At 44.3% G+C, this 13,435-nt stretch overlaps 1 pseudogene; it reads right to left on the bottom strand.

Annotated features, from left to right (window-relative positions):
• Window positions 1–7,513: 7,513 nt before the first annotated feature.
• LOC125367580 lies at window positions 7,514–8,647 on the bottom strand (annotated as a pseudogene).
• Window positions 8,648–13,435: the final 4,788 nt, after the last annotated feature.

Genomic DNA, 13,435 nt, shown 5'->3' with positions numbered 1-13,435 from the left:
GTGGTCCACACAGAAGTAGTTTTTAAGCATGCTCTTCCCTGGAACTTATTAAGGGTCAGTATTAGATCTCGACAAACTTGTAGGAATCACCTGTGCTTCTCTGTGGGCCTGCTGGAAACGGTTACAAAAAACCTACAAAGAAACTGGAATGGCAATTAAACATTTTGGTAGCCATAATTCTCCTTTTCTCACTTTGCAATAATCAATTAGGACAATTTTACTTCCAAATTTCTTATCTAGAAATGTATTCTTGATTTCCAAAGCCTTTTTAACACTAACCTCTGCTTTAACACTAACACTGGCTTTTATCTGCATTGGAAAAACTCTGAAGCTTACAGGCATTCTGAAACCAGGTGCTGCCCTTTGCCTACAGGCTGCTTGTTTCAAAAGAGCCTTTTTTTTCTCAGTGCCAGTTACCACACGGCATGAAGACCTTTGAATTTTACCTTAATGCAAGAATTACAATTACAGAATTAGAAATACTTATCCATTCAGCTTTCCAATAAATTAGTGAGAAACATTGGCCCATTTTGCCATTTCTTCCTACATACAGAGTTAATGAGAGTTTACTTGTTTACTTCTGCCCACATTAGTTTAATATATATCCTTTAAAATCCAAATTTCTGACACTTAGCTCTGATTAAACATTTTTTAAACTATAGTTCCTCTTTAAAACAATGCAATAATCCTTTAAAGCATTTGGTAATGCCCAAACTTGATGACCATTTGAATTTAAACTTAAACTCACTCAATTTTACATCATACTAACAGTCTTGAACATGTTCACACTCACACATGTACACACATACATATTCAAAAGATCTTAAAGCATGCAAAAAAGCATCGACCGTACATTTTCCAGTGGCAAGAGGTATTTTGTCAATCTTACTCCTGCAACACCCAATATTTTAAGACAAAACTTTTAACAAATGATTCTAGCATTCTCCAGCCTCATTTTCCAGGGCTTAGTCTTAGTAAAACATTTTTAGTCTTAGTAAAACATTTTAGCACACCAAATAATTTTCTGCTTAAGAAGGCTGGGTGGGGGTCCCCCCGGAGTTCTTTTTGCGGACACCCACACTGATTGTGAGCCGTCGCCTGTACATCTTACGCAGGTTTGACACAGAAGAGCCTGTCAGAATCACAAACAACACAGATGACAGCGCTGCGCAGTGGGGTCACCTCCCTGCCGCATGCGAGTGGCTTGGGCTGGCCCCGTGTCTGTCCCTGCCAGGGCCAGGACTGGGCGGGACCCTTCAGAGTGGAGGGCACAGCTGAAACATTTTCCTCAGAGTCCTCTTGTAACTGGGGTGGGGAGTATGGAGGGGGAAACATTTCCTCCTCCACGCTTCCTCCCTGGAGGACAGGTGGGCACAATTTCTTTTCTTTCCTCTTAGTTTCTCTCATCACCCCGTGTCTTTTGAGTGAATATTGGGGAGGGGAAGGAGTGGAGGAGGGAGTCAGTAAGAAAGGCCGAACCCAAGCTGGAGTGTCCCTGTCAACTAGTTCCCTCCAGGTGTCTATATAAGGAATCTGGTCTAGATAGCCTGAACGAGGGGCATCGATTAGGCTTTGTAAAATCCTGTTCTTAACTATGTCAAAGCTCCCCTCAGGTGGCCAATTAGCTCTCTCAAGGGTGGGGCATTCTGACTTGCACAGGGTGATCCATTTTTCCTCCTTAAGGGCCACACCTCGGTTTTAGCTATCTCCTTGACCTTCCTCCAGTGAGCTAGGGTCAAATCTAGGGGGCTAGATGGAGGTACCCAAGATAGAACGTTACCCATAGTTCTGATCAGATGTTCAGTTCAAAAAGCTAAAAAACAAACAAACAATTATAACAATACAACACACAGGCCTGAGAACAAGAAAAGCTACGAGTTGGAGATCTCCCAAGTTGGCCCACAACCTCCTGCCAGGGTGCAGAAGGAGTGGACCCAAGCTGGCCCACAACCTCCTGCCAGCTAAGCAGAAGGAGCAGACCCAAGTACAAGGTGGGCAGGTTGAGTCTCGGTTAGGAGGCCCTCCCGGTCAGTTCTGGCCAAAAACCGAACTGACTCGCGCCCTACAAGTATCAAGGCAGGGTTCCAGGGGTCCCCCTTCAAGGGTAGAGAGTCTGGGGCATCCCCCAGTCTCCCCAGGATTGCCGAGTAAGCGCATCCGCTTCGACAACCCCTTCAAGAAATAAGGAAAAGCAAAACAGACAAACAGACAAACAGACAAATTACAGGACAAGACAAACGAACAGCGTTGTTTTCTTACCTTTGGAGTCTGGGGTCTCGGGGGTGGGGTCTCTGGGGCTATCCCAGACGAGCCCCCAAATGTTGTGCCAAGTTGCGAAACAACCACCAAGAAGGCCACCGAATCTCAGACGTTCCGAAATGCAAAAGCAAGGCAAGGCTTTATTCAAGCGAGCTGCAACTCGTGCCTCGTCCTACCCACCAACACAGAGGAGGTTAGGAGGAAGCCCCGAGCTGTGATTACACAGGGCTTATAAAGGCAAAAAACAAAGTTACAACAATCAGGAGTTCAAGCAAGCAGGATTAGGACACAGGTACAAATCTGATTGGCTCAGGGCTCGAGGCATTCTGGGGGCAGTTAGAGTTAAGCATTCCCAGTGGTTAGAGTTCTTGACCGACTGGGCCCTAATAAGCTTGTCCTGGGTTTGCTCACAGGGCCTGCTTATCTCAGGTTCACGTGGTAAAGTGGGGTTCGCGTGGTAAAGTGGGGCCTGACTTCAAAGTCTGGCACTTCACTCCATCTCCCTCTTTCTCTTTTCCTTTCTTCCTCTTTCTTTTTCTCCCTCTGTCATCTGCCTGCTTGCTTGCTTACTTTATACAATTCTAAGTCATACCATCCTGACAATGTGCCTTGCTAACAAAGCTGGCTTTTTTCACAGGCCTTGGAAACTGAGGTTCTACCACCAATGTGCTTTGTCAGCAAAGATATCTAAAAGTTGCTTCTTTTCTCTAGCATTGACCACATGGTTTAACAAACACCAGCATGGTATCAGCTCAGGTGCCATTATTCCATACCATGTGTTCTCTGTTCATGTCCTCTCTCCTGGCTCCCCTCCGGTCACCATGGTATCATACTTGAGCTGAATTGGTTTATCAAAATATGGCTCCTCCATGTTATAATCTGAAAAACTTTATTTGCTAGCAAACTTTTTGTTTTTCAAACTGACCACATGGTTCTAAAGTATTGGGCAAAATGTCATTTGCTGCTGGAATTCCAAAAGAGCCTATGGCCAAAATTCATTTTTGCGTGCTCTAAAATCTATGTACAGTGTGTATGTGTGTGTTACATGTGTGTATGTCTGTGTCTGGGTAAATGTCATTTGTTAATGAAGTCTTGGAAAAGGGAACTGAATAAACGGCGTGAGGAGAAGATGGTATGAAGATGTCTTAAATTCTTACAAGATAAAGTTTAATAAGTTTATTAAAGTTTATCAAGTTAGCTGTGATTTAAACACTGATGTAAAACCAGTATGTCATTCTTTATGTGTCCATCTAGCTATAGAGCTGTGCTAAAACTCTCATCCCATCTACTGAGTTTTGTCATTGCAGAATTCTGGCAAGTATTTGTTGGTCAATTCTTGACAAGGTGCAGGTGAAGTGCCAAACTTTGAAGTCAGGCCCCACTTTACCACGCAAACCCCACTTTACCATGCGAACCTGAGATAAGCAGGCCCTGTGAGCAAACCCAGGACAAGCCCATTAGGGCCCAGTTGGTCTAGAACTCTAAACACTGGGAATGCTTAACTCTGACTGCCCCCAGAATGCCTCGAGCCCTGAGCCAATCAGATTTGTACCTGTGTCCTAATCTTGCTTGCTTGAACACGTGATTGTTGTAACTTTGTTTTTTGCCTTTATAAGCCCTGTGTAATCACAGCTCAGGGCTTCCTCCTAACCTCCGCTGTGTCGGTGGGTAGGACAAGGCCCAGGCCGCAGCCCCGCTTGAATAAAGTCTTGCCTTGCTATTGCATTTTGGAATGTCTGAGTCTCGGTGGTCTTCTTGGTGGTGGTCTTGTGACTTGGCACAACACAGGTAAGCTCTAGTCCTCTTGATCTCATTGTTGCTTTAATTGAGAATGAAAAGGACCTTTGTGAAAAGATTCCTTTGATTGCAGTTCAAAGCCAGCCCAAGCAGAAAAATCCCTCTAAAACTCCATCTCCCAACTAACCAGCAAAGAGCCAGACTGGAAGCTTGGCTCAGGAGATGTATGTCTAACCAGCCAAACACTGGAAGTGGTACTGTGGATCAAGTGTTACACTGCTAGCCTTGAGCAGAAGTGCTCAGGGACAGTACCTAGGCCTTGAGTTTACCTCCCCCCCCCCCCACCACGGTGCCATATATAAGGTCTATTAAAGTAGGTAGCTGATAAAGGAGAACACCACTTGGTACTCAGGCAGGAGAGAAAGTTTATTCCTGAAATGCTGGCCTGTGGCCAAGGAGATGCATGGCTAGAGAGAAGGGGTGACCCCACCAGGCCCTGCCTTATCTAGGGCAGGGGCAGGGAAGTGTGGCCAGGTGGATTAGGATGTGACCTCAGGGAAGGGGGAAGTAACTGCCTCCAGGTATGCCAGTTACCCAAGTAACTGGGTGGAGACTTAATCAGGTGGGGGCATCTGCTTGGAGCCCTCCCACGGTGGATCTTACAATCTCTACCATTTGCATAAAAGCTGGTCAAAACTCGATGAAAACAGACATGGGATTGATAGTCTTAGTATTCAGATATTCATCCAATAAAGTCCTTCTACAAGAACCCTGCACCTCTCTTGATGTGAGAAGCAATTCTAGGTGATTGCAGGAGGTGGTGTCTTGGATTGAATCGTAAGTGAAAGTGTGTAACTCTCATGTGTTAAGATTCCAAAGTGTTTCTAGGCACTGGTACTTCATGCATATACTCTTAGCTACTCAGATATGAGAATTGTGGCTTAAATTCAGCCCCAGCAAGGAAGTTCCTGAGACTCTTAACTCCATTTAATCACCCAAAAGCTGGAAGTGGAGATGTGGCTCAAGTGTTAGAGCATCGTTTTTGTTGTTGTTGTTGTTTGTTTTTAGCCAAAAGGCTCAGGGACAGCACCTAGGCCCTGAGTTTGAGCCCTAGAATTGGCATATCATCATCATCATCATCCAGGGTGTTCATTGACAAGGAGGCATTTTTTTATCCACTCCCTTCCCAAAGTGTAGTTGTTAGTGTAGGTGTTCAGCCATGGTTTTCTTTTCTGTGGAGGAGTGAATGAGGAGGTGATAGGTCACAGGAGCTGCAAGTCACCCAAGGCCATCAAAACCACTATGAGGCCATTGGCTTTTCATTGAAAAAATGTCTAAAACCTCAAGCTTGTCTGTTTTATTACTTGTGTGAACAAAAAGCAGCAAGGATAGATGCCATTCTAGCATGCTACTTAGTTACCATTGAAAGGTTGATTTCTGCCTTATTCCCAAAGTCAATGTTATTTCCACGGTCAAGCAAAACAACAAGCTTGATCACATGCCTGTCTGAAGGCAGGTTATTCCAATCTGAGCTGGGCCAAGGAAACCACCCTTGGACCCCAGGGGACAATAGCACTTCACCTAAGGTGGAGCATTCCCCTGTGGGCCTGGTTAAGGGCATCCCCCTGGGCCCCCAAGAGACCATAACCCATTTTCTGTTTTCTACTTCGTTATTAAGCCCACCCCCAAATCCAGTCCCAGGCACAACCTTGGGAAGGTCTGTGCCCCTTGCTGTTCCTCAATGAACAGCCTGTTGAAGGATGAGTCCAGCCTATTCCTTTTCCATTCTCCTCCACTACTTTAGAAATTCAAATTTCAACCAGATGTGATGATACATGCTTTGAATCCCAGCACTCAGGAGCCTGAGGTAGGAAGATCATAAGCTCTGGGTCATCTTGGTCTACAAAGCAAGACTCTGTTCTCCCCGTCTCTCCCCTCCCCCACCCCCCCAAAAAATCTTGAGTTTCTAGCCTTCTACTTCAGATGTCTATAAAAATACCAACCATACTTTCATACATCTGTGTATAATGTAGGTATACTATATGATGTATGATGTAGGTATTACTATAAGAGAAAATAACGGGTGAGTAGGTTCACAGACAAAATACCTTTTTCTCCACCCCCCTTTCTCTCTCTGAGCACTCCAACATGCTCTAATCTGAAATAGCCTCTGAAAGACCAAAGTGATTCCAGTTTGAAAAGAGGCAGCCATGTTAGAGTTAAAGCTGATTCTGAGAAGATGAGAGTGCAGTTTGGAAAAATCACAACTATGGGCCCATTCTGCAACCCACTAAACAACAGATAGGGGGCAAGCTGACCGAGCCTAGAATAAATCGTTGCTGTTTTGAAATGTGCAGCTGGCCCCCTATCAGGCATTGCTGAAGGTCGACCACTAGGATAGCTGCCAACATGGGAAGCCCCTAAAATTGTTTGTTAACCTGTATAAAAAGTGTGCAATCCCCTTTCTCAAGGCCCTTGTCTCTCAGCTGCGTCTGGTGAGCACGTTGGCCTGAATGCGCATTCGCTAATAAACAACACCTTTGCTTTTGCATTGACCTTTGTCTCAGTGGTCTTTGAGGTATTTAGATTTGGGCACAACAGCTCTTCCTGATTTTATGATCCACTCACTTGACAATATAACTTTGTCAAACCCAAAGCTTTTGAGGTTATATCTGCACCTATTTTGTCCTTCCCTTTGCATATTATCTATTCTTGGCAGTAGACTTCTGTCTTCCAGGAAACTAGCTTCTCTCATCTGTGTCTTGCTTCATTTCCCTTGAGTCTTGAGGCCTTCAACACTGTTGAACAATCTGAGGTTTTGTTGTGGTTGTGTTTTTGTTTTGTTTACGATCCTAGAACTTGAACTCGGGGCCTTGTGTACTTATGCTTGGCTTTTGTTTAAATAATTTTTTTGTTTAAATAAATTTTTGCAGTGATAAAATAGACTTTTATTTACTTTGTTGAAGCAGAGGGTTGTAAAAAAAAATTATTGCTAACAAGATATCAGGCCTACAGAAAGGTGTTTCAGAAGTCCAATTATCTTGGAGTTTATTTAAACTTTCATGTGATACATCTGTGGTTCTTTAAATAACAATTGTGACAAACAGTAGAAAGAATTAGAGAATTCTCTACCTGTGATCCATACAAAACACCAATATTCTGGGTTGCATATAATTAAAGTTGTATTTCACTTTTGGAAACAATGTAATAGCCAATACATCCCTTAGGTGGGCATAGGAATTCAATTTTTTCTAAGGAACGAAAACACACACACACACACACACACACACACACACACACACACACTAACTATACTATTCAATTTCTTCTTTAAAATCACTGAGCGAGAAAAGCCACAATGAGCTTTCATACTGATGTTACACTTCTATGCAGTACCTTGAATTAAATCCAAGAGCAAAAGTGAAGGCTCACCTCCTCTTTTTTTTGTAAACAATGGAATGATAAATTTAGATGACTTTTCCCCCTGGGTTTTACCTGGGAGTGGTCTTTTAATATTTTATTTAAAGGAGAGCAGGTTTGGCACTTTTATACTGATGTCACCACTGTTAATGTTTCTTGGGATCTTAGGAAGATTCATATTCTTTATAGCTGATGAGACAAAATATGTGTTGCAGGGTGTCTGCATATTAGCTTGTTGCCAGAGCCTCCAATTAACAAGCCTCCTTCTAGGAAATTGCAGATGTTTTCTCTTGGACACTAGTTGGTGATGATTGGCTGCTGGGTGTCTTCACTGTAGGGCTGGTAGAACTTGGAGAGCCAGGGTTTCCTGTGGGCCCAGACGGGATAGTGTGGGCCTGGCCTCCCGACAAGATTGAGTTTTCCTTGCCCCCCACCCACATCCACACACCTGGGTATTAATTTTTTAATAAGTCATGTCTGAGACTATTAAATTTGAGCCAGACCTCCCTTTCCAGCTTTTTGCTAGTTGATTAGTGATAGTCTTTCAAATGCATCTGGCAGAGTTAGCTTTGAACTTTGATTCTCAGCTTTCTGAGTAGCGAGGACTATAGGCATGATCCACTGGTGCCTGGCTCTGTTGAGCAATCTTAATGGACACTCTTGTCTTTGTCATCCTCCTTGTACCTGGACATCCCTGTTCTCCTCTTGCTCCTCTTAGGCTGCTCATCTTGTAGTGCGGAAATGGCACAGACATCTGGGTACCTGCCTAGGTGCTGGGGGCTGCCATTTTCACAGACATCTTGGAGCCTAGCCAGAAGATGGGGGGCTTTCCACCCAGCTCCAAGGCCTATCAGTGAGACTAGCCACTTTGCAGATGCCTGCCTCAATGGGTAGAGCCAGGAGGGCCAGGCTTTGGGGAATATATTTTGTTGTTTGGCCCCAGAAGAGCTCTACTTCTGGTGCTGTGTTTACGTATAATGCTTTGCTGAGGCTGCTTAGTCTCCACCCAACATGTGACCTTTGTCTTTAAAAGCTTGTGCAAACTCTGTTTGCTGCAGGTTTTTGTAACTGGCCCACCTGCAGTCCCCTAGCATCCCAACAAAGACTCCAAAATTCAAACTTTCAAATGTGGCTTCTCTATTTTGTTATGACTGGTTTTATGTCTGAGGTAAGGTATATTTTACTGCATAACAATCTGTGGCCTCCATTACCTTTGGTGGTCAATAACCATCATAATTTACGTGAACAACTCCCCCATAAAAATGTATTATTACATGTGGCTGTTTCTGCTTCCTGCAGATGGCAGTAGAGAGACACTTGATAGTAAACAGGTGGGCTCTGAAGGGAGCTAAACCAATGGAGCCTTTCTTTTTCTGACTTAAAAACCTTCAGAGTGACCGCCTGACTCAGGGGTGGCTGTAGTAAACATTTATGTTGCAATCTCATTCCATTGTGCGGTGAGGGTAGCACTGACTAATATGTGTAAATTGCATAGAAGGGAAGCAAAACAGTAGTAATGGTCCTTTGGAAAGCAGAGTTCAATAATTTTAAATCATTTTTTTAGTACCAAAAGAGCCCCAAATAGTTTCCTGTGGCTTCTTGCATTTCTTTAACTAGAAGGCGGCTTTGTGTTAGATTTGCAAGTTCAGCAGACCTGTTTCTTCCCCTAATGAGGTCTGGTGCCTGCTGCTATTCTGTCTGAGCCCTGGGATGTTCAGTGGGGAAAAAGAGGTAGAGGGGATCTCTGGCTATGCACTTCCTGAGAAGCCCACATGTTAAATAGTTTTATCCCTTCCCCCCCCCCACCCCCGCCCCTGGAGCACTGGGACTCAGCACAGGGCTTCCACGTGGGGCCTGACCCCATAGAAATAGTGTGGGGAGGTTTGTGGGGAGCAGTTTCCCACTCAGAGCTGCTTATGTGGGCCCCCTCATTGCTTGGTGGGTGGCTTTACACCTAAGCCTGGTGAAGGTTCAGTTCTGAGTTAAGGTAAGTGGAGCATGGGTTAGTAAGAAGCTGAAGATTCACCCATTGCCAGAAGGTTCTAAGAATTCCCCTGGTGGCTAAGACATAAAAGCTAGGGGTGTGTGTGTTCTGTGTTGCCGAGAAGGCAGACACAGGAGGCTCCCGCCTGTAGCCATCTTTCACAAGTACAGTACAGTCTCCATACTTGTACATTTATTACCACTATTTTCCATGCCTCTTTAATTCATTCTGCCTCATCTTTTAAAAATGACTCTGGTCCCTTGATCTTAAAGGTAGTTGATAGGCAAAGAGCATCCATCTTCTGTAAGTTTTCAAACTGACTCAGGGGTGCTGACTGCCTAGCCAGGGACCCTAAAACCTTAGCCTATTTTACCCAGGGGTTGCCAGTATTAAATATCCATTAGGAGCTTTACTCCAAACTGGAAATTACATACAACATTTAACTTTCAACAACTGCATAGACCTTTACTTGGACAGCTGTGTAGTCTTTTTAGCACTCTTGTTTGCAAAAGCATTTTTCTGGCTGCCCGGCGAAACTGATCTTTGGTGGCCCTGGCAATGCCTAAGTTTCTGCAAAACCTTAGATAGGTTTTAATAGGGACATGATCTCTTTCCTAAATAGATGAATTATGTGGCCGGTGTCAGCCCCAAATTACCTAAGTCTACCCTCAGGTTCCCACACAGTTTAGGGTGGAGTTAGCCCACACCCAGGATAGAAGTCTGAGTTTTTAAGCCAGGACTGATTGACCTTTTCAAGAAAGTCTCAGTGTTCTGCGAGTACCTTAGGAGAAGGCATTCCAAACTCCCAATCCTTTCTGGGGTCTCATAGCTTGGATTTTCAGTCTCTTACATAGGGAGTTGGGATTTTTAAACTATCCACCCCATTTGACAACCTTAACTTTTGACTACCCACATATGACTGGCAAGTTCCTGCCCACTTACAAAGTAGATTGACATGGACATTAGAAAGGCACACTTACAAACTATGCTCCGATGACCGTTGGCTCTGATTAATTTTTTCTTTTTTTTGCCAGTCCTGGGCTTGGACTCAGGGCCTGAGCACTGTCCCTGGCTTCTTTTTGCTCAAGGCTAGCACTCTGCCCCTTGAGCCACAGCGCCACTTCTGGCCGTTTTCTATATATGTGGTTTGGGGAATCGAACCCAGGGCTTCATGTATATGAGGCAAGCACTCTTGCCACTAGGCCATATTCCCAGCCCTGCTCTGACTAATTTTTGAAGGGCCAAGTATAAATGACTCTAGGATCGGATACCATCTTGCCATCCAAGCAGTGGCTTACTGCCTCTGGATGCTCCATAGCTTTCATCCCAGGGGGTCTTTTCCATGCTGAGATAAATGCACCTTTGGCATTTCCCTTGGTCGGTTGCTGGATTTGAACTCAGGGTCCAAGTGCTGTCCCTCAGCTCTCCAGCTCAGGGCTAGCACTCTCCCACTTTGAGCCCAAAAGCAACTTGCTTTTCAGCACTCTGCTGGTAGATTAGAGATGACAGTCTCACAGGGACCTTTTTCTGCTAGGGCTGGCTTAGAACTACAGTTTTTTTCTAATCAGTGGGACTTACTGAAGGCCACTTTACTCCAATCAAAAGCAACAAGGTGATCAACAGATCATTTTTAAGCATGATCTTACCTGGAACTCCGGCACCATTATGCCATGAGTACTTTGTCCTGTCTCCTGGCTCATCTCCAGACTTCATCCCACTTCAGCTCTCCGTTGGAGTTGAATTGATTTGTTGGTATGGTTTTTGTTCCATCTTTCCTCTCTGGCCTGTTTCCTGACAATGTTAAGGATATTTGTGGGTTGCAGGCCTTTGTAACTGGCTGTCTGCAGACTGCTAATGCTCTAATAAAGACTCCAAGATTCGATCCTTCAATATGTGGCTTCTTGGATAATTTATTATATAACAGTGTCCACCTTTTGGAACACAAAAGCTACAATACATAGTGCAGTGTATTTCTTCCCACTCTGTCTCTTCTTGAGACAAGGCAGGGCAGAAAGCAGAAGGGAAAAAGTATATTCTGCTCCAGATCAAAAGAGATTAGGGGAGGGAAAGGGAGGACAGGGTGAAAGGAAGAGGGTTCTGAAACTCTTTAAGAGCTGACCCTAAGGAGGTTAATCAACACCTTACTGCCAGATGAGTGCACCTGGCCAAAGGTGTTAAGACTCTTTGGAGCTAAACCACACTCCATAGACCTAAATCTTCATCAGAGAGAACCTTCCCCTGCTTGTGATCTGGGACAAAACTCATGATTCCAAGTGAGGACTTGGCTCTTAGTAAGCAGTCACCAGTGAGATGAGGGAGTAAGACCTGAGCAGGGAGCTGGTGGCTCATGCCTGTAATCCTAGCTACTCAGAAGCCTGAGATCTGAAGATCCTGGTTTAAAGCCAGCCAGACAGGAAAGTCTGTGAGACTCTTATTGCCAATTAATCACAGAAAAAAAAAGCTGGAAGTAGTATTGTGGCTCAAGTGATAGCGTGCTAGCTTTAGAGCGAAAAAGAGCTCATATATAGTGCCAAGCCCAGAATTTGAGCCCCAGGACTGGCAAAATAAATAAACAAATAAAATCATAGCCTGATCCTCAGTGTATTTTACCTTTGTAAAAACTGTCTCTCACAGCCAGTGCTGGTGGCTCACACTGTAATCCTAGCTACTCAGGAAGCTGAGATCTAAGGATTGGGTTCAGAGCCAGCCCGGACAGGAAAGCCTGTGAGACTCTTATCTCTATAAAACTCTTATCTTCCAGAAAGCTGGACGTGGTGCTGTGGCTCGAGTGGTAGAGTACTACTCTTGAGTTGAATTGCTCAGGGACAGCACCCAAGCCCAGAGTTCAAGCCCCACAACTGACAAAAAATAATCCTGTCTCTCACAATCTCTAGTAGACTCAGAAGCTCAAAAATGGGCAGCGATATGGACACATATAAGATGCTGCGAATGGAGGAGTTCTTATATCTGCATTGGAATACTCTGCAGTCCAGCTAAATACTCAGAAAACGCGCTTCCTTCCTTCTGGTTCATCATTTATGGCCTTAGTTCTAGGTGAAGCCCTTTGAGTGAAATTCTGTATCTGTCAAGCAAAGTGGAAGAATATTTTTTAAATGAAATAAATCTGTGCATTTCCTCACACCCAGCTATTTCCTTTTCCAGTTGGTCTTTGCATGTCTTTGAGCAGTATTCTTTAAGGAAGACACTGGAAATAGCTGGCAGTCTAAATGCTGAGTATAGTTATGGGTCAAGATTATGGGGATGATCTCGTTTAACCTTGCAACATCCTTATGGAGGGTGGTACTACATTATGCTCATTTTGTCAGATGGTGAAATTGCTTCACAAATATGAGTGGTAAAGCTGAGATTTGAGCCTGTTACGACTCATACAATCAGAGCTAACAGAGCCCCATGTGAAAAGCTGCCCCCATTTACATGAGGCTATTCCCCAAGCTGCTCTTCAGCTTATTTATCTCCCTTCTCTTTGTAGTTGTTTTATGAAGTTGGCCTTGGGTATACCAGCCCCAGAGGAGAAATAGAGTTTGACCTTAGGTTCCTGAAGTGAGAAGGACTCCTTTGACCTTTTGTGGTTTTCCAAGCTCCCTTCCCCTCCGTAATACCCCAGCTTTTACATGACTAGTTCTGGACTCTTGTTTGGGATCCAATCTCCCCCAAAGTGTTTATCTTAGTCCTGTGTTCTCTTTTGGGATTCAAATTCCTCAAAAGTGTGTATCTTTCCACATGTCGAGGAAGATCAGGAAACATTTATACTTTCCTATTTGGAGAATATTTCTCTGTTTCAGACAGGGGAGCTGCATCAAAATATTTTTTGGGGGGCTGGGCAAAGTTCTTCTTCTAGCTTGATATAGCCCCTTCCTTCATGGTCTCTAGGTTACCTCATTTATTAGGTTACTAGGTCTTTTACAGGGTAACACAGTACTTTTTGGTTGCTGGAGGTTATTGACACAGCAGGTGTGCCTTTTCCCGAGGAGAGCAGAATTCTTTAAGAATTCAGGTCTGTGACATAGATTCTCA

This window comes from Perognathus longimembris, chromosome 19 (genome assembly GCF_023159225.1).
Source record: "Perognathus longimembris pacificus isolate PPM17 chromosome 19, ASM2315922v1, whole genome shotgun sequence".
NCBI lineage: Eukaryota > Metazoa > Chordata > Mammalia > Rodentia > Heteromyidae > Perognathus > Perognathus longimembris.
The sequence above is the reverse complement of the archived record's forward strand: the minus strand, read 5'-3'. Positions and strand labels throughout refer to the sequence as shown.